The sequence below is a fragment of the Artemia sp. Qi Xiang Cuo genome, chromosome 2 (genome assembly GCF_049724085.1).
Source record: "Artemia sp. Qi Xiang Cuo chromosome 2, ASM4972408v1, whole genome shotgun sequence".
In the NCBI taxonomy this organism is placed as follows: Eukaryota; Metazoa; Arthropoda; class Branchiopoda; order Anostraca; family Artemiidae; genus Artemia; species Artemia sp. Qi Xiang Cuo.
The window spans coordinates 70,784,438-70,811,915 of NC_142795.1; the positions used below are offsets into that span (position 1 = coordinate 70,784,438).

The window sequence follows — 27,478 nt, forward strand, 5'->3', positions numbered from 1 at the left end:
GGCCATTTTATGGATTTTCTAGGGATTATATCTTCATATGTGTAAAAGTGAACAGTTATTGCCCAGTTTAGAAATTAATGTTTAGGAACTATTGAGGTGATCAAACACGATTGTAATTTGCTATGGGACAGGGGGGCAACTGCCCCTCACAAACGTTGATTTGCCCCCCCCCCCTCAGGCCCCAGTTTGCCCCCACCTGAAATATAGTTTCATTTAAAATCGTGTCAAAATCAAGATCAGCCAGCATAATTCAAGCATCCAAGAAACAGGTCAGTTTTTTGTATACATCTTTCAGGCACGTACGCAGGAATTTATTTCGGGGGGGGGGGGAGGGGGGCAAATCCTTGAAACCCATTATCCTGTGAGAAAAATCAGAAAATTATGGGAAAATGAAAAAAATCGTGAGATTTCGGGGGGGGGGGCGGGCCCCGGGCCCCCCCCCTGTGTACGTCCCTGACATCTTTACCTTTATAGTACTATATGGCTCATTTTTCAGTTTTAGCTGTCATTTTCACCTGATTTAGGGAAATTAGCCCCAAATTTATACCCCCCGCCCCCCATGATTTTGACGAAATTATGCCCTTGTGATTAAACACTGTTTATTTAAATTGTAACTTTTTCTTTTCAGTCTCTTCCAAAACAGACAAGTTCATTCTTTTGATGAAATTTAATCCTTGCTTTACATACTTTGAATTAAATCATATTAAAAAATGCTCCACGCAGATCTTGTTTTTACCACCATACGAACCAAAAACAGAAATGGCATGGTTAACCTAATCCACCGACATTTTTACTTCAAAGCGGGGTATGCTCTGGGTCGCCAATTGGAGGGATGGACAGGCATCATCCTTTATAATCCCCCTAGCTTTTGAAAAATACCTTTTCATGGTGTATTCATTGGAAAACACTCTTTTTGGGGTATTTTTTTTTTGAAAAATTGTAAAACAAAAAAAATTGCGACCCCCTAGATCTGGAAAAAAATATGCCCCCCCCCCCGACTTGCGTCAATTGACACCACTGTAGACCTATACGCTACATGTATGTTAAGGGAAATCCCCGAAGGTATTTCTAACTTTTTTGAATCGCAACCTGAAACTAGAGGGGAGAGGATGATAGGGGATGGGAATTCCCCTACGACGAGTAAAGAACAGTCCTCGTCCACTTTGGTTCATTTTTTCAACGTCTATCGTCAATTCTGTTAAACTTTCCCGTTATTCATTAAGTGCGTATCAGAAAGGGAAGCCAAATAATTCCTGCTTTTTACCCATTGTTGCTATGTGATAATGTGAGTCAGTAAAAAGAATACAAAATTTGACTGGTTATTTTGACTGAAATTTTAAGCAAGTAAAAAGCACGATAAGTTTTCGAGTCACAACTTTTTTTTACAACTAAATACTCTGTTTCTCTGTGGTTCTATTAAGTGATGTTGTATATGAAGACGCAATTTTTTTTCAAAAATTTCATTTTGTTTAATAGTAGCCTACGTTTTTAATACTTACAGAAGGCAACTAGATACAGCAATTTATTTTCAAACGAACCCTTAAGCAGCTCTCTATGCTGTTCCAGTGCCTCGCTAGCGACAAAGAAAAAAAAAGAGGACCCATCAGTGCTACCCATGCAAACGTGATTTTCGTTGTTGTTTAAAGTGGGGGGGGGGCTACGAATTTCTTTTACAACCAGGTTCTCTGCAATGGCAATTCCATTGGTGTACTTTTCTTTTCAATCCAACGCCATTTTTGATGAATTTCAGGCTATTTTTCAATAATTCCCATTAATTTGTTTTTAAAATAATATTTCACTATTAAGCATCAAAATAATAGTTATCATTCCTCAATCAGCAACAAATATATATATATATATATATATATATATATATATATATATATATATATATATATATATATATATATATATATATATATATATATATATATATATATATATATATATATATATATATATATATATATATATATATATATATATATATATATTTTCCATTATACAGTTTTGTTTGAAACGGGTTTTGAAATTTTTAGCTTTTTGGGACCCAATTAATAAATAAGAGAAGGCCGGCGGCGGCAGGATCACAAATAACAGCGGTGGCGCACTGCCGATGATTATTTTGCGCCGGCGCGATCAATGCTGACCGCAAACATTAATGTTTTCATCAGTCTTTCTCAAATCCCAGCTTGAATTTACAACAGATTGGGCCTATTCATGAGTTAAAAACTTCGCAAGTCACTGGCTGGACGCTGTTCTTCTTCGTTATTCATCAAGAGAAATAGAAAGCTGGTAGAAACGAAATGGCTGTGGTGTTTCATAACCCTTGCATAATAGTTGAAATAATGGATAATAGATTCGCCGTGGCATTCAATAAGATCTAAGGAATCTAACTAAAAGGAAGCACCCACAAAAACCAAATTAGGCCAGTAGCCTATGAGAAATCCAAAAATACCCAAGATAATGAATAAGTCCTAATGGGGGGCCCTGGGTCTATCAAAATATTTCTATGGTTTCTCAAGGAATTTGATATCATTTTCTTCCGTCTCCGCTTTAAATAAAAAAAAAATAATTAGCTTTTTGGCATGCCTTTTTTCAATTATGAAAAAAAAAATTGAGTATTATCATTTAAAAATGATATCCCCCTATAGGCAATAACATACAATTTTTTTTTATGAATAATATTTTTGGGGTCACTTCCGTCTCAATCTTGAATTCCCCAATCTTGTACATAGTATATAGCAAAATTTTGTCTCACTAGTAGGTTGTTTTGTTGTCTGTTTTGTTGTTTTTTTTTGGGGGGGGGGGGGTGAAAATTTTTCAGAAAGAAGATTGTATTTTAAACATTAAGAAAATGTATCTAAAAATAGCAAAATAAAACAAAATTATACAAACTTACGTTTCAGTTGTCGCAACAATCTGTTTACTGTTTCAAAATCCAACTGAACCTGTGTAGTGTATGCGTTCCGTTCAACTTGAAAATAACATTCTTGACTACGAATGATTTAAGAATCTTATAGCAATTGGGAAACTGCATTTGAAATGGTTTGATCTCATCAAATAGTTTGTTGTAACGAAGTGTGAGTAAGGAGTGACCCGGCTCAATAGTAACCGAAACTCTAAAAAACCGATACCAATTTTGATATCAATAGATACATATAAGAATCTGATTTTCATGTTGATTTCAAATATATAAGTTTCATCAAGTTTAGTGTTACCCATCAAAAGTTACGAGCCTGAGAATATTTCCCTTATTTTCATAAATGGGAAAAACACCCCAAAAAAGTAATAGAATCTTAATGAATCACACCATCAGATTATGCGTATCAGATAACCCTATTGTAGAGATTTGAAGCTCCTATATGCAAAAATATGGAATTTTGTATATTTTTTTTTCTGCCACAAGAAAGATCAGGGATGCGTGTTTATTCATTTCTTTTTTTCTTCCCAGGGGTGATCGTATCGACGCAGTGGTCCTAAAATACCACGAGAGGGCTCATTCGAACGGAAATCAAAATTTCTAGTGCCCCTTTTAAGTGACCAAAAAAAATAGAGGGCACCTAGGCCCCCTCCCACGATCATATGTTTCCCAAAGTCACAGGATTAAAATTTTGAGATAGCCATTTTGTTCAGCATAGTTGAAAAGCACCACATTCCCCGGACCGCCATAGTCCCCGGGGGAGGGCTGCAAGTTGTGAACTTTGCCCATTGTTTACATATAGTATTTGTTATTGGAAAGTATACAGCCATTGTTTTTTGGGGAGGGGGTGTGCTTGGGGTAGTTTTCTAAGGGGAGAATCTTCCTTTGGGAGGGAAATTTCTGACGATTGAATATTCTAGGGGAAATGTTACACTGGGGGGTTTTGACAGAATTACTATACGAAGTTCTTTTTAATTTTTATTCCAAATTTTTTATATGTAGATGTTCCAGGGGCATTATCCGGGGGAATCATCCGGCTAGATGTCCGGGGCCTTTTTCCGCGCGTTTTGTTTTCTGGGAAATAGTTTCCACGGAAGGGGGCATTTCTGGAGTGATCAAGAAACCGATTAGAGACTAAAATATTATTCCAATAAAAATGCTAAAGAGAATTGTTCAGGGCGAATCGTTCACAAGCAATTTGACAGAGGAGGGGGGTCTCACCGAGGACGGAACTGTCTGGAGAGAATTTGACGGGGGGGGGAGTACACTTGGAGTTGGATGAAAGTTCCACGGAGGAGTCTTCCATGAGGGTCAGGGGTATATTTCATAGAGGGTTAGTCAATTTACCCACATTTTTTGAAAAACGAACAGAAATCACGCCATTTATGAAAGGTTGCCCCCTCCTCAATACCTTATCCTTTACGCTAAAGTTTGACTGTTTACTAAAACTGAAACACAGGGGCTGTTTAATTAGAGTAGGAAGCTTTTTTAAATGTGCTAACAGCTTTAGCGTAAAGAACAAGGTATTGAGGAGGGGGGCGACCCTTCATATCCGGAATAAATCTGCCAAAACTAATATGCAAATTGAGTTTTAATTTTTCATGCACGGTGAGCCAAATCGAACCTGCATTAGTTGAAAAACGTTCAAAAATTTGAAAGGGGCTGTCCTCTCATCTCGCTCTTTACGCTAAACTTTGACTCCTTTTCACCACTCTACTTAAAAAAAAACAACTTTAGCGTAAAGAGCGGTGTTGAGGAGGGGACAGCCTCTTTAATATACGGAATAATTGCTGTTCGTTTTAAGTTTTAATATCATTCCTTACTTTCAGTAAAAAAAAAAAAAAAACTTTTTTTCTTATTTAATTTCATAAAGACGATACTTTTGTCAACATATGAAGAACCGTGTATATTGCAATTGGATCTCTCTGGTTTATATGCAAAGTAACACAAGAGACGAAAATTAACGAACAAGAGAGCAGTGAAGAATTATGGTATACAAAGTAATATTCGGCAGGGAAAGTCAGAAATGATAAATCACTAGAAGTGGCACCGTGATTGGGTGATTTTCGGGGATTCGGGGAACCACATTTTTTTCAGGGTGGCACATAGATTTTTGGGGAGATCCCTGAAAATTCGGGGATAGTGCAAGCCCTACTTGATTCCTAATCAGGAAAATTGAAATACTTAACCACAGGAGAAAAAGAAAAGCTGCGACTTTGCGGTTGACGGAATAAAGAATTCCCGCAAAATTAATTCGAAGTCCGCCAAACGCCGCCGCCTCAGCCGGTGGCGTTCGGTCGATGCGCCGGCGTGGCGCCGGGGTCTAACTATGTTTCAGTCATGTCTAGCTCGAAGACTATTCGACAATAGTAGACCTAGATATAATGTAACGATAATATTAATAATAATAACAACGATTGCATTGAAAATCTATTGAGCCAAATACAAAAATGTTACGCGAATGTTAAACAAAATAACACAAAAGGATGAAAAGATAAAAGTGTATAACCAATATGCAAAATTAGGGAAAATCATGATGAAATTTAAAGAGGCGAATCTGTACTTTCTGGATGTTGAAGTTAAGAGATAGAAGAAGATCGTCACTATATGCTCGAATAAACTCCCCCTTATATTTGAAAACTATTGACACCTGAACAAAATAAGACATACACTCCGTCACTTGGTTTACAAAGAGGACAAGAAAAAGCAGAAAGTTAAGGTTTATGTTACATTTGAAGCATGCAATTTTGCAAAAAGTCTATAGCTGTACCTTGCATTGAGAGGACAAGATACTTATATCATTAAATTTATTAGTTTCAGATCATCTATTCACTGAGCAAGAATTACGATATAACTTAGACTTTTTCTTAAGTGGCGCGGAGGATTGATCTCTGCTTGGCAATACTGCCCTGAGGTTTAATACTAGGTACCCTAAGGTTGGGCAACAGGCTTGCCTGTCCCAGTAAAAAGAAAAGACCTGGCAACTGAAACGTCGACAAGTGCCAATGCCTTAGGTACCATCAATGGCTCAGGAGGATCGTCATCCTTTTATCGGTAATTACGTGTTATAGCGACCACACCAAAGAAGTGAAGTTAGGTTAATCCTAATTAAATATACTAAAATTTGACAAAAAATTTACTTTAGTAACAAAATTATGGAAACTACAACAGAGAATTCTGGAAAGCAGGCCGCAAAGAATGCATTATATTAAATACCTAACCACCTCTATATTTCAACATTTAATTGAAATAAACCTGCATAGTACTATATCTAGCTCAGGCCAAGCTGATTATCGTCAAGTGGACACAGAAAACCAGTTTCGTTACAGATTGAAAACAAAGTGTGGTCGCTAAAACACATAAGTACCCTTTTATCCTGTACTTTTTCTTGGAGAATGATCTGAATTTGCTTGAAAATAGAAAAAATTACATTTTCCAATGAAGTTCCGAAATATTTTTTCAGTCTAAGAAAATACAAAGCAACTTTCAAATGTAATTCCGTAGATAGCTACATAAAGCTGAATCCCAACTATGGAATGATTGCGAAGTTCTGACTTATGTTGAAATTAAAACTGTAGGACTGGAGAAAAATAGAACACAAACAACTTGCGGAACGAACAAAAAATATTTAAAGCCAGCTCATTCTGTAAAACATTATAATTCAATCATTTATTGAATTTATTTAAGTCTTAGATAAAAGCTCTTCCACACAAAGTTTAATCACCTTGTTTTTTTATCTACAGTACAATAAAAAAAGAAGCTGCAGTTAATATGCCAACAAACACTCCATTGATAAAATTTGAATTCTTTCTAAGGAGCCTTGAACCCCTAAAACAGGTTAATTTTTTTGGGTAGCTCATCTTTTCGATGATGCATCAAAAAAGGACCATATGCACATAAAAAAAGGCAACCACTTCCTTAAATGCACATAACAGAATGTAAAAAGTACTTAGTTAGTAATCACACTATATTTTCTTTCAAGTTAGCAATAGAACAAAATTCATTGTTCAATAAAATAAAAGTTCAAAACAGGGATAAAATCCTTTTTAATAGACAGTGTATAGAAATTCACAAAAATACCAGATATTTCGGTCACATACACAGTGACCGTCATCAGTAGTAAAACTACTGATGTTTTCAGTTTTATCATCAGTTTTACTACTGATGACGGCCACTGTATTTGTGACCGTAATATCTGGTATTTTTGTGAATTTCTATAGACTGTCTATTAAAAAGGATTTTATCCCTATTTTGAACTTTTATTTTATCGTCATGGAAAGGCAGTGTGGTCTCCGAAATTATCTAAATTCATTGTTCTCAGGAGGTTATGAAGACCTACTTAATAGAGAGGTTTCTGTAGAGGCGTAATCAGTCGCACCAATTCAGGAAAGTATAGGGAAGGATAATAGTTTTTATTTTTAGATGAAGATGCAAAAAAAGGTGTTTTAGTCATACCCCGAATTGGTAGGCTAACCCTGAGCGCACTCTTTAAGCGAAGTTATTGACATGTTTTCTTAGAGCAGCTCCATGAAAATAAGGTTTCCAAAATGTTTGGATTCAGTTTCGAAATAGAATTAAATCTGGGAAGAAAAATACAATACACAAACATTGATATGAAGCAAGTAGACATTCCATTTTACTATAAGGATAACCTACAACACCATTATCCAAATCGCAAATATGAAGAGTTGCTACCGGGGATCCTTAAATCAGACGTCTCCTAGATATATAGTGGCAGTAGGCAATTTTATTTTAAAGGGTTTCAAGGCTCGGAAATACGATTTTTATTTATCTATTTGTATTTGTTTTAATTAATCTATTTTATCTATTTTAATTAATTATCTATTATGCTTATTTGTATCAGTTTTGCACAGGGCCTTACCAGCTTTGAAAGAACAACATACAAACACGCATTCAGCTTGGCAGTCAAAAATTTCCCGAAATACCCGATTTGGATAGAATAATGACGAATATCTGGCTTTGAGTTTTTCTTTGAAAATTTGAAAGGAATTTATCTTTCAGAAGCATCACGGTGAAATAAACTATGCCTACGCTTCTGTACGTTTTCTTGACAAGAGATAGTAGGCCTAGCAATAGATAGAAAAAGCCTTCGGTGTGAAATTTTATTGATCTGAAACGCATTTTCGCATACTCGTATTTTCCATGGTGATTTTCCACAAAGTTCTCTTAGAAACAAAATAGGCTGAACTTCCCCAGACAGTGGCGACAACATAATTATAGGTAAGAGAATTGGGCGGCACAAGGACGCAACAAGGACGATAGATAAAACAGCAAAGGGACAAACCATAAATCCATGAAATGAATATCATAAGACCCTTGATGGTCTTTAATAAATATTAATAAATCTTAAAATCGTTCGTAGATGAGCTATTTCAGGTTGAACCCCATTTGCTGTTTCGGTTTTTCAACCCTTATTTGTTATTTGGTATGCGTGTAACTGAACCTCTGTAACTGAGCCCTCGGGCATCTAAATCCCAGTGTAACTGAACCTCCGTGCAATTGAACCCTTGTGCTACTGAACCGCCATGCAACTGAACCCCCATGCATCTGAACCCTCGTGCAACTGAATCCCCTTGCAACTCCACCCCATTTAACTGAACCTTCGCGCAGCTTAACGACTGTACTCAGTTACTCAGTATTTTAAAAATATGAGGCAGCATCAAGGCCGTATCCAGGGGGGGGGGGGGGTTAGGGGGTTTGACCCCCCCCCCCCCCCGAAATGTTTGTTTGACTCGTAAAAACGTAAAAAAAATGGACACAAACAAATTTTGTATGCGATTTTTGAGTTTTTTTTTTGTGTAAACCCCCTCCAAAAAAAAATTGAGTAAAAACCCCTCCGAAAAAGAAAAATCCTGGGTACGGCCTGGGGTAGTATCATAAGTTCAAACGCAAGTCAGAATCTTTGCATGTACTGTCTTGTTATAACTTGTTTGTTTTTAAAATATATTATGCCCTAATGGCATGAAATGACATGGAATCATTCACAAAAAAGCTCTGTTTTGTTGCAAAAAAAAAATGAATAAAATAAAAATCGGACGTCAAAAACCGTTAAAGCCAGATTTATTTCTTCTTTTTTATGTCTTTTAATGGTGGTTACCATGGCCCTGGCCCTGTGTACATGCTCTACAATTTTCAAGCGGATGACCGAAAAAATTAGGAAAACCAAAAACCTATTTTCTTCTTGTGTTGGTTGTCTTCGTTCGGGTTCAGTCTACTCACACTGAAAGTTAATTATCAATCAGAGAAAATCAACATTTGGTTCTTTTTGGGGTGTCAAGAACCGATACAGCCGAAAATAATTTAAAACTTGTTAGTCAATACATTACATGTGCTTTCTTTAAATTAACTAAAATGAGTTTTCCAAAAAAAAAAACTAAATAAAGTAAAGAACCATATTAAACTTAAGACCAGCAGAAATAAATTCCTACAATAATTCAAACTAAAAACGAGCAGAAATCATGGTTGCAGCAGTAGCTACAGCCTAGTAAAGAGCGAACCACAGCTCATAGTAACCAAAAGTATAAAAACTCGTTTAGAAAAATAACTGCCTAGTAAAAAAATTGCCATCTCACACTAATTCAAGAATGGTAACTATTATTTCACTTTAAAAGTAAAAGTTTGTTGCGAAAAGAAATTTATGGTGATTTTGAAAAAAAAACCTGAAACCCCTCGAAAATGGCGTCGGATCAAAACGAAAAACGTACTATTGTAATCAGCATAGTCGAAACCTTCAACAGAGAAATTGAAGTCCCCACCTTGAACAACAAGGAAAATCATTTTCTGCATGGGTAGCATTGATCTGTCTCTTTTTTTTTCCCAGGGCTAGCGGTTTACCAGAACATTATAGAGAGATGCTTAATGCCTCATTCAAAAACTATTTCTCATACCTATGTACTTCTTATAATTTCACCATCTGCAAGTGCCATATGGCACTAAAAATGACACTTTTTTTCCCATTTCTCAAGGGGTGGGGCTAGCGGGCTACCAGAACATCGTAAACATATTTTTAATAGCTCATATAAAATATGTTGCTCACATCTACGTTCTTCCTATAAATTCTACCACCTACAAGATCCAAATGGCACTTAAACGGCACTTTTGGTGCAATTCCCTAATTACTTCCCAATCAATTAATAGCAAGTATGTTTCTGATTTAAAGTGGGCTACTAGACGAGATGATCATTTTTCGGTCCTTCCACTCAATACTCAGGGTCTATGCTCATCGATTGATCAGTTGAGGCAGATAGTTATTGATGGGCGACTCGATGTTATCGGATTATGTGAGACTTTTCTTTTCTAGCAATGAAATGCTTTTAGATATACCCGGTTACAAAATGGAGAGACTAAATCGCAGAAGGATGGCAAAGGGTGGACTAGCAATGTATATTTCTGATATTTTTCCGTATACTGTTCGAAGCGATATGTCAAGGAATGACGAAGGGGTTTTTGAATCCCAGTTTATTGAAATCAAATTAAAAAATAACGTTTTGATAATTGGTAATGTTTATAGATCTCCCAGTGGATCCGTCCCTTCTTTCTTCAGGTCCTTGATGAAGTCTTGGATTTAATAGGTAGACGTCCATGTGAACTTGTAATAATGGGAGACTTTAACTTAAATCTAATTGACATGGCTTCCTCTACTACGATGGATTTTCTCTCAGATATGCTTACTGCTGGGGTTCTACCAACAACCTCTATTCCAACACGTGTAACTGATACGTCAGAATCTTTTATTGATAACATTTTTTCGTCTCTTAATTTGGTTCGGAATTCTGTTGTAGTGAGTGATATTTCAGACCATTTTCCTGTATTTTTCCAATTTTATCCTTGAGAAAACATTGAATAGGGACACTCCAGCATCTGCTTCAGCTTCTTTTAAGTTTCGTTTGAATGAATTGATCCGCATTAGATCCCATTTAGCTGAGAAGACATGGAATATTTTTGGTGACGATAATGACTTTTGTTCTAAGTTTGATGCCTTTTATGAGTCAGTAAAGGAGTCTATTTTTGACGTATGTGCTCTGTCCTCCTCTACTTCAAGGTCAAAAAGATCTATTCCTCTTAATCCATGGATGACCCTTGGTCTTCTAAAGAGTTGGAGAAGAAAAAATAATCTTTGGAAAGCTTTTAAGTCAGCAAAGCTATCTTTGAATGCTGCACGTCTTCAGCAATTCAAACTGTACAGGAATGTTTTCAATCCTTTATGCCGTAAGCCTGAATTCCTTTATTATTCCAAAAAATTCTTGGATTGTGGGAAAGATATTCGAAAAACTTGGCAAGTGATCAATTCCGTCCTCAAACGTTCTTCTCCGGCTCCTTCTATCCCTCCAAGTCTTGTAGTTGGTGATGTGGTGATGTGGTTGTTGAGGGTATTCTATCTGTTCAAGAAGCATTTACATCATATTTTGCCAATATTGGGAAAACCACTGCTTCTTCAGTCAGGTCTTCATAGTCACAACCAGATTACAAATCTTATCTTGGTCCGCCTTGTCTCAAATCTGATGGTGTTATATCCTGCCTCTGAGGTTGAAGTAGCCAGGATTGTAAATAGCTTAAAGGGTTCTTCGTCGTCTGGCCCTAACTGTTTTCCAACTAGGGTAGTTAAGTTCATTTTTCCTTCAATTATTTCTCCATTGACAAAGCTCATAAGTCTTTCTTTTGTAAATCGGATTTCCCCAGTTCTCTTAGGCAAACTAGAGCAATTTTGTTATATAAAGGTGGACCAAGAAGTGACCCAGCCAATTATCGCCCTATATTTTTGCTGTCTGTTTTTAGAAAAATTTTTGAAAAGACCATGCTTTCCCGTCTACTTGCTTTTCTAGAGGCTAAAAGTTTTTTTCATGATTTTCAGTTTGGCTTCCGAGCTAAACATTCTACGGAGCATGCGTATGTAACTCTTTTAAATTTTCTCCACACTGTACTTGACTCTGGTTTGATTCCTGCTGCTATATTCCTAGATGTCCGTAAGGCTTTTGCCTCTTTAACTCATGAGATTCTGCTGTATAAGCTATCACACAGTGGTGTAAGAGGACAGGCTCATGCTTGGTTTGATTCCTATTTGTCAGGTAGAACTATTTACGCAGATTCCCTTTCCCACTTTTCGTCTGAAGTTTAGTGTAGTGTTCCTCAAGGGTGTGTTCTAGGACCGTTTCTGTTTTTAATTTATGTTAATGACCTTATAGTTGCGGTTATGAATCAAAAACCTACAGTTTGCTGTCGCCTATGTCATCCTGAATCTTTCAATACTAAAAAAAATCCATCGTTTTCGCAGGATGTGGACACTCTCGTTGCTTTTGCTGATGGAAGCAGCATCGGTACTGTAGTCAGAACCGAGTTTTAAATGCTTCCCAAGTTAGTTAACTGTTTTGAGAAAGTCGCTGTTTTGCTTGTTTCAAAATGCCATGCCCTAAATTATCCTAAGTCAAGTTTTTTAATTTGTTCCCGGTTTTATATGGCGTGCCCTGAGTTATCTAAAATCCAGCTTTCAAGGGGCTCTCTCAGTAGACCTAAGGAACGATATGTCCGATTTCTCGGTATTTTGAGGAAGCTAAAACCCATTTTTCCTGGATCTGTTTTAAAAATTCTGTTCCATTCCTTAGTTCAGTCCTACGTCTCTTATTGCCCTATAATATGGATGTCAACTTTCTCTTCTTTTTTTTAAACCACTTTCCAAGTTATATGATAAGGCAAGAAGGCTTATACAGGAAACAAATTGTTCTACAACTAACCCAACTAGCCTATTACTTGATTTGCAGTCTCTCTACACTCTTTCGTGCGCGTCTTTCACTTTTCATCAAATTCATGGTGACGTTCCCACAGCCCTTCAAACTACTCCTTCTTTCGTCACTGATAGGTCTTCGCATCATCTTCGCAATTCCAGGAATATTAATATTCTATTTACTTTATCGGTGAGGTCTGACTTTAATCCATTAACTGCTTGTCATATCGCTTAGAATACCCTACCTGAGTCAGCTCAAGAATTTTACTTGTTTGGTGCTTTCAAAAGAATCTTAAGAAATTTTTTAATGTCTTGATTTTTCATGTTTAAATATATTTTGTTAATTTGTATTATTATTATTTGGGGGGGGGGGGGTTGACACTAGCCTGGGTTGGAAACATTCGTTGTGAGGGGTTTTGAGTTTGTATAATACTTTTTTTGTGGTTTGGTTTCAAATATATATTTGGAATTTTGTTGTGTTTATTAATTGAATAAATTGATTGATTGATTGATTGATTAATGTCTCAAGTGGAAAAGCTGGTGCTAGTGGGCAACCAGAACTTTTTAGAGTGATGTTTAATGGCTCATTTGAAAGCTATTACTCGTATCTACGTGATTTGTATCAATTTTACCATCCGTAAGTGCGACATAGCGCTAAAAACAACACTTTTAGTGTCACTTCTGAAGTGGAAAAGCTTGGAGGTATAAAACGTATCATTGCAATAATTATGGTCCAAAACCCTTAACTAGAGGTTTGCGAGAAACTTCCCGTATATTCCTCCTCCAAACTCCTTTAATAAACTACGCAATTATGGTCCTTCGAAAACTAATAGATTAAATTAGATTATTAGAGCCGTGGTTCTGTTGGTAGAGGGTTTGACTTCAAATCACAGATTCAAGCGTTCAATTTCTGCTGTTTTTTTTTAATCACGGTTTAATCCCTTCTATATGATTACTAATTAAAAAAAAAAAAATACTGGAGGAAGTAAAGAGCGAAATCGGTATCGGGCGTATAGGTACCACACGTATCAGTGTCAGGCTTATCGGTATCCTGTGTTCTTTTTTTTTAATCATGGTTATGTGCCTTCTATATGATTTTTTATTAAACACGGGTAATGCCTATCCAATATATGTATCAATTCTAATATATATCGAGTCCTAATACTATCAAGATTGGTTCACTTCGAACTTTAATAAAAAAAATCATCAAGTATCCTTTAAAATCCAAAACGACAGTCAATCATTGGACTGAGCTCATTGCGTAGAAGTGATGCCAAATTAAACGGAAAAAAATTAAATAACAATAGTGAAATGCTTTTTTATACTGATATAAGTGCCCTTAAATGGTTTACTTTTACTGCACCAAAAATCCTATATTGTTTTGTGTTTTAAGTAAAGCACTAGTTTCCTATAATCCTACAAACATAGGGAAATATAACCAGTTGGTTTATTTGCACTAGTTTTATCGATGTATATTAGATAGGCTGTGAAGCAATAATTTTGTTCGTTTTAAGTTTCAACTTCGCTCTTTACTTCCCTTGGAAAAACTTTGTGTTTCAAATTAATTATTACTAAAGAGTAAATGAAACCCAGATCGAACAGAAATTAAAATAAACAATCATAGAAAACATGGACGTTTGGGAGGTTTGAAAAAAAAAAAAAAAAAAAAAGGAAACGTGGGGCGTTGGTGGGATTTTTCTTCCCTGGAAGAATAGTTATTTGGCTTTCCGACTTTTTTGAATAAGATAGATTTACCAAAATTTTGTTCAGATGCCTTTGGGGAGATGGCAGCTAAAAAGTGCATGGGAGTGCATTTTTCAACATTCCCCTTCAACATGCGCTAAAAGTTTAAACTTAATACCATCAAATGTTCTAGATAGGCCTACTCCTTTTTGAAAAAAAAATGGATGCACATACTATGTCTTGATTTAGTTAAAAGATACCCCTCAACATTCCCCGAACGATGTGACGACTGAATACCATCAGCCGTTCCTTAGATATTGCTAATATTTCCTTTTCATAACCAGTAAGGAAAAAGTGTGTTTTGTTTGTCTTTGGCATCCTCTTCAACATTTCCTTAAAGTTTGAACTTAATACCAAAAGCTTTTCGGATATCCAGGATCAAACATGCCCTCTTTTCTTAGTTAAAAAAAAACTATTTTACGTTAACAATAGGCAACTTGAATAACTTACAGCCCTTGCACCGTGGGCTGGGGTGAAGGGTTATCAACCCCGTAAATAGCTAGTTTTCCAGTATTCTACAAATATGAGAAAATATCAAGGAGGCACACTTGTGCCTCTATAAAGAGGCGACCCACCACAATGTTAAAAGATTTCCGGTCCTAACGGTCGCAGAGAGACAGCGATGATTGCATTTTGTAACTCAAGCTCCAACTAAGAAACGTGCAAAATTTCACCCCCTCCGACTTTATCTTCATGGGTAAAAGTGGGCCGGAAGTTTCGACCCTCCGACCACATCCCCCTTTAACGTTGTCCGATTGGGCTGAAATTTAGAGGTTAAGCTTTCCTAGGGCCCGGGAGCTTATCCTCAAGATTTCAGCTCAATCCGATCACTCCTTCCCTGTTTTCCAAAAACCAAATATAGCCACTTAAATTTCATTTTTTTTTGTTAGCCACGCCTACAGGCCACAGTTGGCAACAGATCCGGGTGAATGAGGACTCATTCGAAGCGGAAATCGACCTGTTAGGGCCTTTTGATATTTTCAGACCGAAAAAATTATCCCCCGAATTTACATTTACGAAAAACCTCGTTTTCCTATAAGCGCCCATGTTAATTTATCCCACCACATCCCCCCTTTAACGTTGTCTGATCGGGCTAAAATCTACAGGATACGCTTTCCTGGGGCCTGGGAGCTTATCCTTAAAATTTCAGCTCAATCCGATCACTCCTTCCCTGTTTTCCAAAAACCAAATATCAAGTTTTTTGGGGATTTGCTTGCGTCAAAAATACATCGCACAGAATAAAAATAATGTAATGTCTCTGTGGTACAGTGGTCGCTATTCCTGACTATCAGGCGGAAGATCCGAGTTCGATTCTCCGTCAGAGAAATTTTTTTAAATATTGAATTTAAAGTTTAAAAAAGAAACTCAGTTTATTTTTTAAATCCAATCTATTAAATCCTTCGGCTCAACAGGCGTCTCCAGAAGAATATCACAGTCGGACTTCAGGTTACCGGTAAGTCTCCACTGCTTTGATAACATGGGGCCTGGGGCGGCTGATAAAAATCTTACTGTGCATTTGATTTGAGTATTCAGGAATTAAAAGCCTGAACACAAGAATCTTCAAAAGCGGGGGGTTTGGGAGGCGGCAGCCCCCCATCTTTAACTTCTCAAAAGATCAGCTAGCAGTTAGTCAAGCAATAATAAGTTATAAACTGTAAAAAAACGTGCAGAAATTATTTGAAAAAAACTACGTTTTCTAAAGAGTTAAAGAGGCTGAGTCACAAGTTCGAACCTTAAAACGTACAGGGATTAGGAGGTGCAGTTGGAGGGCTGCCGCCCCCAAACCCCGCTTCCGTATATGAAAGGGGCTGTGCCCTCCTCAACGCCGCGCTCTTTACGCTAAAGTTTTTATTGTTCAAAAAAAAAGAGTTGTGAGAAAGTCAAACTTTAGCTTAAAGAGCGAGGTGTTGAGGAGGGCACAGCCCCTTTCATATACGGAAGCGGGGGTTTGGGGGGCGACAGCCCCCCAACTGCACCTCCTAATCCCTGTACGTTTTAAGGTTCGAACTTGTGACTCAGCCTCTTTAACTCTTTAGAAAACGTAGTTTTTTTTAAATAATCATGGGTTAAAACACAATTTAGAACCTTTACATATTCTACCTTGTTGTAACTGTTTGTTAAAGTCATGAGATAAACGCCTTTCAAGATCATTCATAAAAAAGCTTTGTTTCGTTGTCGCAAAAAAAAGAAAATCGGACATCACGAACGATTAAAGCCTTTATTTGTTGAACACGGGTTTAGTTAAATGGGGTTCATTGCAAGCGGGTTGAGTTGTGCAGGGTTCAGTTGCACGAGGGCTCAGTTAAACAGGGATGAGTTACGCCAGTTGCACGGAGATTCAGTTAAATGGGGTTAAGTTCTACGAAGGTTCAGTTGCAAAATGTGTCAGATGTACGAGGGTTCAGTTGCAATGGAACCCTGTTCTTTTATCCCATTGTCATCATTTCTGGGTTTTAATTTTTTTGATATTGCTTTTTTCCTGTAACTCCTAACTTTGAGAGAAAAGTGGCACTATCTTGCAAACCTCACCAAAACATATCAATAAGATAGGCAACCCATTAGTGATCCTTAATAAGTATAGTGATCACCATTTCTACCCTCAAACCACCACCAGCGAAAACTTATTAAAGAGTAATGATTTTTTTTTCTCGACCTCATCAAAATAGAAAAGATGACTGTAGAAGGTTGGGGTACGGAACATTTTTAAAACCGTTTCTGTATTTCTATTCAACTAGATCAGGAGGTGAAGTGTTAATTGTAGAAACCTGATAAATTATGCAGAACTAATTATATATTTTATTTTCTTTTTTCTGCGGACTGCTACGACCACTACTACTTTAACAGTTATTACTGATGCTACTACAACCACTACTAATCCTGACCACTCGGAACAACACTGGTCTCAACTACGTTATTCCGATGATCACTGCTTCTACTACGGTTGCTCTTGCCATTACTGCTCCAACCGGGAGCTGGCGTTTACATCCCCCCCCTCGCGATATCAACGACTAATTTAATACTATCTTACAAAAGCTTTTTTCTCTTTGGCTTCATAATAATTAAATCCAAAAGCCATTTTTCTCTCATAATAATTAAATGGCAAAACCCATTTTTCTCTCTGGCTTCATAATAATTCAATCCGAATCAATTTAATTCAAATAATTTAGCTACTTGAATGTAATCAATTAAAATGTAATTAATTTCACACTCCCCCCCCTCGCGCTTGATTGTTCTCCGATCACTTTTGACTTATTTTATGAGAGCTAGAGCTCTCAGTTTCTGATCCAATGAGCACCCTCCGAAGTTTCTGTGACCATGATATGGAGCTGGGGATGGAGAAGGGGAAGTCCCCTTCCTCTACGGAATAAATTCTGCTCATTTTGCGGTTTAATGTGACTCTTTACTTTCGTAATAACCCCGTAGACAAGAAATCAAGAATTCCCAGAGATCAAAAGGAGTTAAATGTCATTTTCCCATGTGTTCATGTGTTCATGTGTTCATTTTCCATGTGTTCATGTGTTCATGTGTTCATTTTCCATGTATTCATTTTCCATGTGTTCATGTGTTCATTTTCCATGTGTTCATTTTCCATTTGTTCATTTTCCAAGTGTTCATGTGTTCATTTTCCATGTGTTCATGTGTTCATGTGTTCATTTTCCATGTGTTCATGTGTTCATTTTCCATTTGTTCATGTGTTCATTTTACATGTGTTCATGTGTTCATTTTCCATGTGTTCATGTTAGATGTGTCCATGTGTTCCTGTTTTCATGTGTTCATGTGTTCATGTGTTCATTGTACCTGTGTTCATGTGTTCATGTGTTCATTTTGAATGTGTTCATGTGTTCATGTGTTCATTTTACATGTGTTCATTTTAAATGTGTTCATGTGTTCATGTGTTCATTTTCCATGTGTTCATGTGTTCATGTGTTCATTTTACATGTGTTCATGTGTTCATGTGTTCATTTTCCATGTGTTCATGTGTTCATTTTACATGTGTTCATGTGTTCATGTGTTCTTTGTCCATGTGTTCATGTGTTCATTTTCCATGTGTTCATGTGTTCATGTGTTCATTTTCCATGTGTTCATGCGTTCATGTTTTAATTTTCCATGTGTTCATGTGTTCATGTGTTCATTTTCCATGTGTTCATGTGTTCATTTTGCATGTGTTCATGTGTTCATGTGTTCATTTTCCATGTGTTCATGTGTTCATTTTCCATGTGTTCATTTTCCATGTGTTCATGTGTTCATGTGTTCATTTTCCATGTGTTCATGTGTTCATGTTTTCATTTTCCATGTGTTCATGTGTTCATTTTCCATGTGTTCATGTGTTCATTTTCCATGTGTTCATGTGTTCATTTTCCATGTGTTCATGTGTTCATGTTACATGTGTTCATTTTACCTGTGTTCATGTGTTCATTTTAAACGTGTTCATGTGTTCATGTTTTCATTTTACATGTGTTCATGTGTTCATGTTTTCATTTTACATGTGTTCATGCGTTCATGTGTTCATTTTCCATGTGTTCATGTGTTCAGGTGTTCATTTTACATGTGTTCATGTGTTCATTTTCCAGGTGTACATGTGTTCATGTTTTCATTTTACCTGTGTTCATGTGTTCATTTTCCATGTGTTCATTTTCAATGTTTTCATGTTTTCTTTGTCCATGTGTTCATGTGTTCATTTTCCATGTGTTCATTTTCCATGTGTCCATGTGTTCATTTGTTCATTGTACATGTGTTCATGTGTTCATTTTCCATGTGTTCATTTTACATGTGTTCATGTGTTCATGTGTTCATGTTACATGTGTTCATGTGTTCATTTTCAATTTTTTCATGTGTTCATTTTTTCATTTTACATGTGTTCATGTGTTCATGTGTTCATTTTCCATGTGTTCATGTGTTCATTTTCCATGTGTTCATGTGTTCATGTGTTCATTTTCCATGTGTTCATGTGTTCATTTTCCATGTGTTCATGTGTTCATTTTCCATGTGTCCATGTGTTCATTTGTTCATTTTCCATGTGTTCATGTGTTCATTGTCAATGTGTTCATGTGTTCATGTGTTCATTGTCCATGTGTTCATGTTTTCATTTTCAATGTTTTCATGTGTTCATTTTAAAAGTTTTCATTTGTTCATTTGTTCATTTTAAATGTGTTCATGAAAAAATTTCCATTTTTTCATTAAATGTTTAAATGTTTAATGCCAAAATAAACGGAAAAAAAAATAAGTAAGAATAGTGAAATGCTTTTTTATACTGATATAAGTGCCCTTAAATGGTTTACTTTTACTGCACCAAAAATCCTATATTGTTTTGTGTTTTAAGTAAAGCGCTAGTTTTCTATAATCCTACAAACATAGGGAAACATCACCAGCTGGTTTATTTGCGCTAGTTTTATCGATGTATATTAGATAGGCTGTGAAGCAATAATTTTGTTCGTTATAAGTTTCAACTTCGCTCTTTACTTCCCTTGGAAAAACTTTGTTTTTCAAATTAATTATTACTAAATAGTAAATGAAACCCAGAACGAACAGAAATTAAAATAAACAATCATAGAAAACATGGACGTTTGGGAGGTTTGAAAAAAAAAAAAAAAAACAGGAAACGTGGGGCTATGGTGGGATTTTTCTTCCCTGGAAGAATAGTTATTTGGCTTTCCGACTATTTTGAATAAGATGGATTTACCAAAATTTTGTTCAGATGCCTTTGGGGAGAACGAAGCTAAAAAGTGCATGGGAGTGCATTTTTCAACATTCCCCTCAACATGCGCTAAAAGTTTAAACTTAATACCATCAAATGTTCTAGATAGGCCTACTCCTTTTTGAAAAAAAAATGGATGCACATACTATGTCTTGATTTAGTTAAAAGATACCCCTCAACATTCCCCGAACGATGTGACGACTGAATACCATCAGCCGTTCCTTAAATATTGCTGATATTTCCTTTTCATAACCAGAAAGGAAAAAGTGTGTTTTGTTTGTCTTTGGCATCCTCTTCAACATTTCCTTAAATAATAATAATAATAATTTATTTATGACCCACATATGAACATTATAAATGACACTGCGGAGTAATGGAAAATATAAAAGAAAAAATAACAACATCATTACGAAATCAAATAACAACAAAAAAATACAAATTAACCGATATCACGATGAAAAAAACAAATAAAGGGGTCAGTGACATAAACAAAATTACTATTATTCATAATAATATTAGAAGAAACACTGGCCAGTCGCACGAAAGCATAATTGACACCATACCGGGATAAAATGTTTATATTTTTAAAACGGCCGGGTAAATACATCAAATATTTACAATATCTAAAGTAACCACTTCTAAGTCTCCGTAAATCTTTTTTCCTCAGTAAGTGGTGGAATCCAGATAGAAAATATACTCCTGGAGAGCAAAAACTATTATAAAGCCGAGCTAGTTCCATACGATTATGACGCCCTCTATTTGGAGATATGTTACCATATGACACCCGAATATTTTTAATCATTAATAACCAACTCGGAGCAAGTTTCGTAAATGGACGGGCAAAACGATATACCAAGCCACTTGACTTTATCCAAACAAGGTAATGAAATCAAACCGAGGTTTAATGGAGATACAGAAATGCTACTATTAAAACACATAAACTAACACTTTCCCATATTAACAGATAGGCCAATATCACTAAGTAGAGCAGACAGCTTACGGAAGTTCTGAGCCAGCCCTCTACGAGAAAAACTAACTAAAAGGACATCGTCGGCGTATGCAATATAACTTAAACCAATATCACGAAAAAACACAGTAGGAGATAGATGTTTTAAACAAGTAGCGAGGACACATTTAAATATATAAGGAGATAAAACTCCTCCCTGTCTAACGCCTTTCCTAACAGCTATCGAATCAGAAGTATTGGACAGCCACTTAATACGCACATAAGAATTATCATACCAATATCGCAATGTAGAAATAACTGAATAATTGACTCCAGAACAAGCAAGGGACTGCAAGGCCTGGGCGTGAACAACATTATCAAAAGCCCCGGAAATGTCTGCTGTGCAGCAATACAATGAACGCTTCTGGGCAAAAGCTTCCTTTAACAACCGGCTGAGCACATGATGCGCCTGGGGGCAACCAACCCCTCCTCTAAATCCTAGTTGAAAAGATGAAAAATCGCACTTAGAAATTATTTCAGGCAAAAGAATATGCTCAAAAATCTTATTCATAAAGCAAGATACAGTAATCGGTCTATAATTCGAGCATGAATCTGGATCTTTACCACGTTTAAGTATAGGCGTGACACTACCGAAAAGAAAACTATCAGGGACCAGAGATTGAGCTATACAAATGTGGAATAATAACTGCAGGTGTTTCAACAATAATGGGCAATCATAAGCAAAATTCCTAAAGCATTGGCCATCACAATCAGGAGAATCTAATCTTTTTACTTTCTTCAGCGCCCAATGTAAATCACTCATACTTATCGCAGGGATTCTATATTGACAAACAGACACTGGCAGGACCGAACTAAGTAGATTAGAAAAATGTTTCTGAACACACTGATTAAATACGGAAAATATGTCAATATAATAGCGCACAAAATTCATAAGGTTTAATACCGACTGAGGTGGGGGAGAACACTTACTGCTATTGATAACTCTATTCCAAGTCATTTTACTATTTTGAGTGTCCCACGCGTTGAGCCTTGCATTACGTAAGCAAGATTTGTATTCTTTCTTCGTTTTTTGCTTGACTGTAAACACAGCACCGGAGGAGGGTCGATCCCAAGCGTTCCACAATCGCAACCAAAACTTTGCGCGGTTCTTTACCTTTTTCACTTCCGGATGTATATTCCACAGGGGCTTGCGAGACCCAGAACGCACGTGCTCAATCGGAACTGCAACTTTTGTGGCCGACTTTAGACATGCCACTATCTGGTAATAATACGAATTTAGGTCTTCCTTAGAATCAGGGCACTTTATCGAAGTCTGGAGCAAGTGAAACGGGACTTTAATAGTTGAGAGTAGAGTGCATAAAGTAGTAATATGCATCTCAACGTTTATACGATTCCAATTGGACTTTTGATACCATTTTGAATGGGGACCCTTAAAGTGGGCTTGAACATCAGGAGGCTCAATTAGGCACGAAATAGAGAGAAGGTCATCATGGATTTTATCTTCATCAACAAACGCCTCGGATTTAATTAGACCGGACTTAGACACAATACTATGGTCGCGTTTGGATTTAACGGAGCCTCTATTATGAATGTATGCATAAGCCAGGTTCTTAGTAGCGAAATCATAGACACTTGGCAGAGAATCTAGTAGGACTTCAGATCGATCAGATGAGGTCAATATGTCAGTATTCATATCCCCGGCTAAGATCCAATCAACATTTTTATCTGCAAAATTTATGAAAAGAGATTTCAGTTTATGGCAAGCTTTAGCAAAAGCAGTAAATGACTGAGTGTTTCGATGATTGCATGGGAGATACACATTTGCAAAAGCCATGTTATTACACTGGATTGCTAGAATATTAGCATCAGAATAAATTTGTATAGGCTGATATCCCGACCGAATGAAGATAGCGGTGCCGCCGGAAGGGCGACCTCGGGTCTTTTTTGCTTCTCGAATAAATATATCATGTGTAGCAGACCGCCTTAAACTGTTCATATTAACTTTGGAAAGTAGATGCTCCTGTAGGAATACAACATCAAAATTTAGCAGCTCGTCAATTCGCAGATCCTTATCTTTAGTACCATTAATGTTCAGAGAAACAAAACTTTAAAAAAATTGTACCCCCCCCCCTCAAAAAATGACACTCCAAACAAAAGTCTTGGATACGGCCCTGGGGATTATATCTATTTATTCCTCCACCCTCCCCTCGTCTCTCCCTTAGAACTAATTCTATATTTATCCGAAGGCTTAAGAAGAGTTGGGAAATTTTAGTATTAAAATTCACCCTTGAGGCATCTCCCTTCCTCCCTAGCTACAAAACAATCATTGAACCTCATTGTAGAAGTTTAAAGCCCTTTTATGCACATGTTTGGAATTGTAAAACAACAGAATTTACCTAAGATTAAATTAAAAAAAAACAAGTTTTTTTAACTGAAAGTAAGGAACGACGTTAAAACTTAAAACGAACAGAGATTATTCCGTATATGAAAGTGGCTGTTCCCTCCTCAACGCCTCGCTTTTTATGCTAAAGTTTTTCATTGTTAAAAAAAATAGAGTTGTGAGAAAGTCAAACTTTAGCAAACAAACAAACAGGGGTTACAACAACCGATAAAATCAAACTTAACATGAATAGGATTTATCACAAACAAGTCAATTATTCCCCCCATTAAACCACCCAAAGGGTTAAAGTGTCATTTGCCCTTTACCGAAGACAAACCATGTTTTGGAAAGTTTTCTTTTTCTTTTCTCCCTTTTAAATTAATTCCTAATCAAATTTATAAAAAATCTACTAACTAAATACATTTTTTAATTCGAGCAATATATTAAGTTTTAAGTCAAGCGCTAATGATATTTTACTCTTCAAGGGGCTTTGAGGAGGGACAGTAATACTGGACTTATCTATGGCAATTTCTCTTCATCTCAATTTCAAATCCATCGTTTGCTTTAACTTCTGTTCACTTTGGGTTTCATTTCTTCATTTAAAATGATTTTCGATCGTTTTAGGTGCTACTTGTGTATTTACGCTCGTTTTAAGTTTTACTATCGTTATTTAATTTTTGTAGGAAACTTTGTTTGTTCAGATTTGATATTTAGTTTTTGTTATTTTCGAAGCATCCCAGGCCTATTTGAAACGTGTCAGCGGCAACGCAATGCTGTTTTGGTTTAAGGATGGAGTCCTTTCGGATGTGTTTTTATATTTGCCATCTTCTTGCCAAGGCACTTAGTCCCCCATCCCCTCCCCAGCGGATGTGCTAGAGTTAGACATTACAAAAAAAAAAGATAGAATTAGAAAAAAAGTATTTCGATTAACAGATGCTATGCTTCCAACTGGGCCAGGTATGTAATCAGAATGTTACTTCAGCAGGGAAGGGAGGAGAGGGTAAATCCGAAAGAGCCCAAAACCACGACTTATATGAATGGTATAAGTGGTGATGAGGAAAACCGTAAACGCATTGAGATTTCAGAGAGCTGCTGAAAAAAGCCCCCTACCGCTTTCCAGCGGATGTATCCGAGTTGGACATGTGTAAGATATCCTTCGAGGTCGTGCACTAAGAGAGCTAGACTGCTTTTGAAATCATATGGTATGGCAAGTAACATACGAGCATATCTGAGGTTGTTTTCTTTGGTGGGGGGGGGGGGTATTTCCCCTAAAATTTACCAGAAGCGATTTTTATGATTCTGGGATTATTTCTACTAATACAATCCAAGACTTGCCTTATATCCCTTTTAAATTTCGTCTATAGATGTCTTAATTTATTTTTTTATCTTTCGTTGTTTAACATTTGTTACGCAACCTAAATAAATTGGCGCGGCTTTATTTAATTTGTTTTTTAATCAAGCCTACTTTTTACCGTAAATATTAAATCGAAAGTATCCCATTACCTTATATTGAGTCCAAATGGCTAATAAAACGTTTTGGAGGGTAATATAAATCTCACTTTTCAGAAATCAGTTTTCCCATAGGAACACAATTCCTCTATCGCCTCTGCGATTCCCCAAGCTACGGCTTATACAGGCCTATCCATTTTCTATTCAAGAAAAGAAAAAAAGAACGGTCTTTTTGCTGAGCTAATAAAGACATGCACTGGAATTCGATAAGAGAAACAGGCCTTGGTCCGCTCAATAATTCCAAAAGCCGGAAAATCAGAGGAACAAAGTGAAGTTTGCAAACGAATTGAGGAGACAGGACTTCAATAAACGGAGCCAATATAGCCAATAATTTAACCAGGTGCAGAAAATCCAATAGGAACAGAAAGCAATATGCATAGACCCTTAGAAACCTACATAGCAAGGCCGTTTCCAGGGGGGGGTACCCGGTTTGACCCCCCCCGGAAATTTTTGACCGAGTCGAAAATTAGTAAAACCTTAGTAAAAATTAGTAAAATTAGTCTGAAACCGTGTCAAAAATTAGTAACCCCCCCCCAGAACAAAAATCCTGGATCCGCTCTTGTTGCATAGATCTAAATGTGTAGAATGAAATTTCAAATGTTAAGTTATACAAATGTAACAAGCAAATTAAAAATGCATTTTCTTTTATCTAATGAAAAGTATGAAGAAAGTATCTAATCACCATATCAACTTTTCGACTTCTCACATTTATAAAATTAAGCAATCGCAAATTTGCAAATGCAAATTCAAATGCCATTTGATCGGTAAAACTTATTCTCAATTGGTAGCAGGCAGGGTCGTAGTCATATCCATGATTTTTGTTGGGGGAGGGGTATTTTTTAGGTGGGAACATAACGAACTTAGAGATCAAAATACAAATGAAAGTGCATTGTCAGTTTAATATAAATATACTGATATTTAGTAATCAAAATGTTAATATTATTTGATTTATTAAAGTTATAAAAGTAAAAACATTTATATTTTTTTCAGTAAAGTGCAAATCAAGTTCTGGCGTTGGGAAGGCATAGGGGCTTCGAGCCCAACTCAAGTGGATCTCTGCTCGTTTTGAGTTTGACTCGATTAATTATTGTAATTTCTGTTCGTTTTGGGTTTCATTTATTTATCGATGCTGATTTGTGGTAGTTTCACGCTTGGTAGATTATTTGATTTTAGTTTTGCTCATTTTTTGTTTAATAGAGTTCTTTGCTTTTCTTTAAAAAACTTATTTTGTGGAAAAAGTTTTTTTAATTAATCACTCGAAAAAGCCAACAGTAAGACATCATCCGTTAATTATACCTAAGCTAAGTTGAGAACTGATAACCCCTTTCGATAAATATTCAGATAGCTTGAATTTAGGCATCCTTTATCACGCAGAGGTCGGATTGGTCCTGGACCCCAAAGGATCGAAAACGGACAGCAGAAGTTATTCCTCATCCATTTTTGTTTAATACCCAACAAACTATTCTGTTAGTGCAGTTGAAAAGGATTTAGGGCTCCCTCCCAATATAGAAACCAAACCAAGTCGGGACCCCGAATAGTCACAACAGAGAAACTTGATCTCAGTTTCCATTAACTTTCACTGAAATTTATCACCCACTCTGCTGTCCCGAACACAAAAATTTGTGCTCCATTCCACAGAGGTAAGTTGGGAAGGACCCTTAAATTCCATCAAAATACAAAGCTAAGCCACGCATTACCAAGTCACTTGCTCCTCCTTTCCACCAAGTTTGCAGTTGTGGCAGTTGTGGCTGTGGCAGTTGTTCAGAGAATTCAGGAACCCCTCTCTTCCCCCCATAGATGTTAAACTCGGTCCAAGTACCCGAAAGGCGCAACAAGGGCATATAAACTTAATTCCAACTCCAACCAAGTTTGACTGAGGCTCGAATCTTCCTAGTAAATGAACAAATTACGAATCTGATGAACAAAATTTACAGAGAATCAAAAAATACCTGGGGGTGGGGGATAAGAAACCTTCTACACTTTAGGAATGTAAAAAACACACATTGCGAATAACAATAAAACTTACTACTTTTACCATTTTATCTTCTGAACTAAGTAACTTCATCGAAATGTATTTCGACGCCCTTTCGCACTGCCACTCTGCACACAAACACAAAAACATCATGCACCATCTATGCTAAGTATTAATTTTGCAAGTGAGATAAAAAAAACCAGATTTTTCGAAGAAGTATGAAATTGCTGGAAAGACACCAGCATTTAAAACAAAACTCATTTATCATATTAAATTATGCGGCATAGGTTTTAGCAGAATTTTTATTAGGAGTGCCAGATATGTCATTGTTAAAGCGTCAATCACTTTTTGCGGCCTTGGTGGAAAAAATGAAATAACAGTAGTGGCTAAAAATGAATTAATAGACATTTAAAAATATTTTTACCACAATCTTTCGGAATACATTAGGAAATAATTGAATTTGATCTTTTGCCCAGAAACTCGCTATTCTGTAACCTTTTAAAATAAACTTTTTTTGCGTTTCGACCCCCGCCCCGTAAGAAGTTTGCTA

General features: G+C 36.5%; 1 protein-coding gene across 6 annotated transcripts in view; it reads right to left on the reverse strand.

Moving 5' to 3' along the window:
* LOC148955569 (uncharacterized) overlaps positions 1 to 27,478 on the reverse strand; it is a 195,404-nt gene that overhangs the window by 17,301 nt on the left and 150,625 nt on the right. The window lies entirely within an intron of this gene.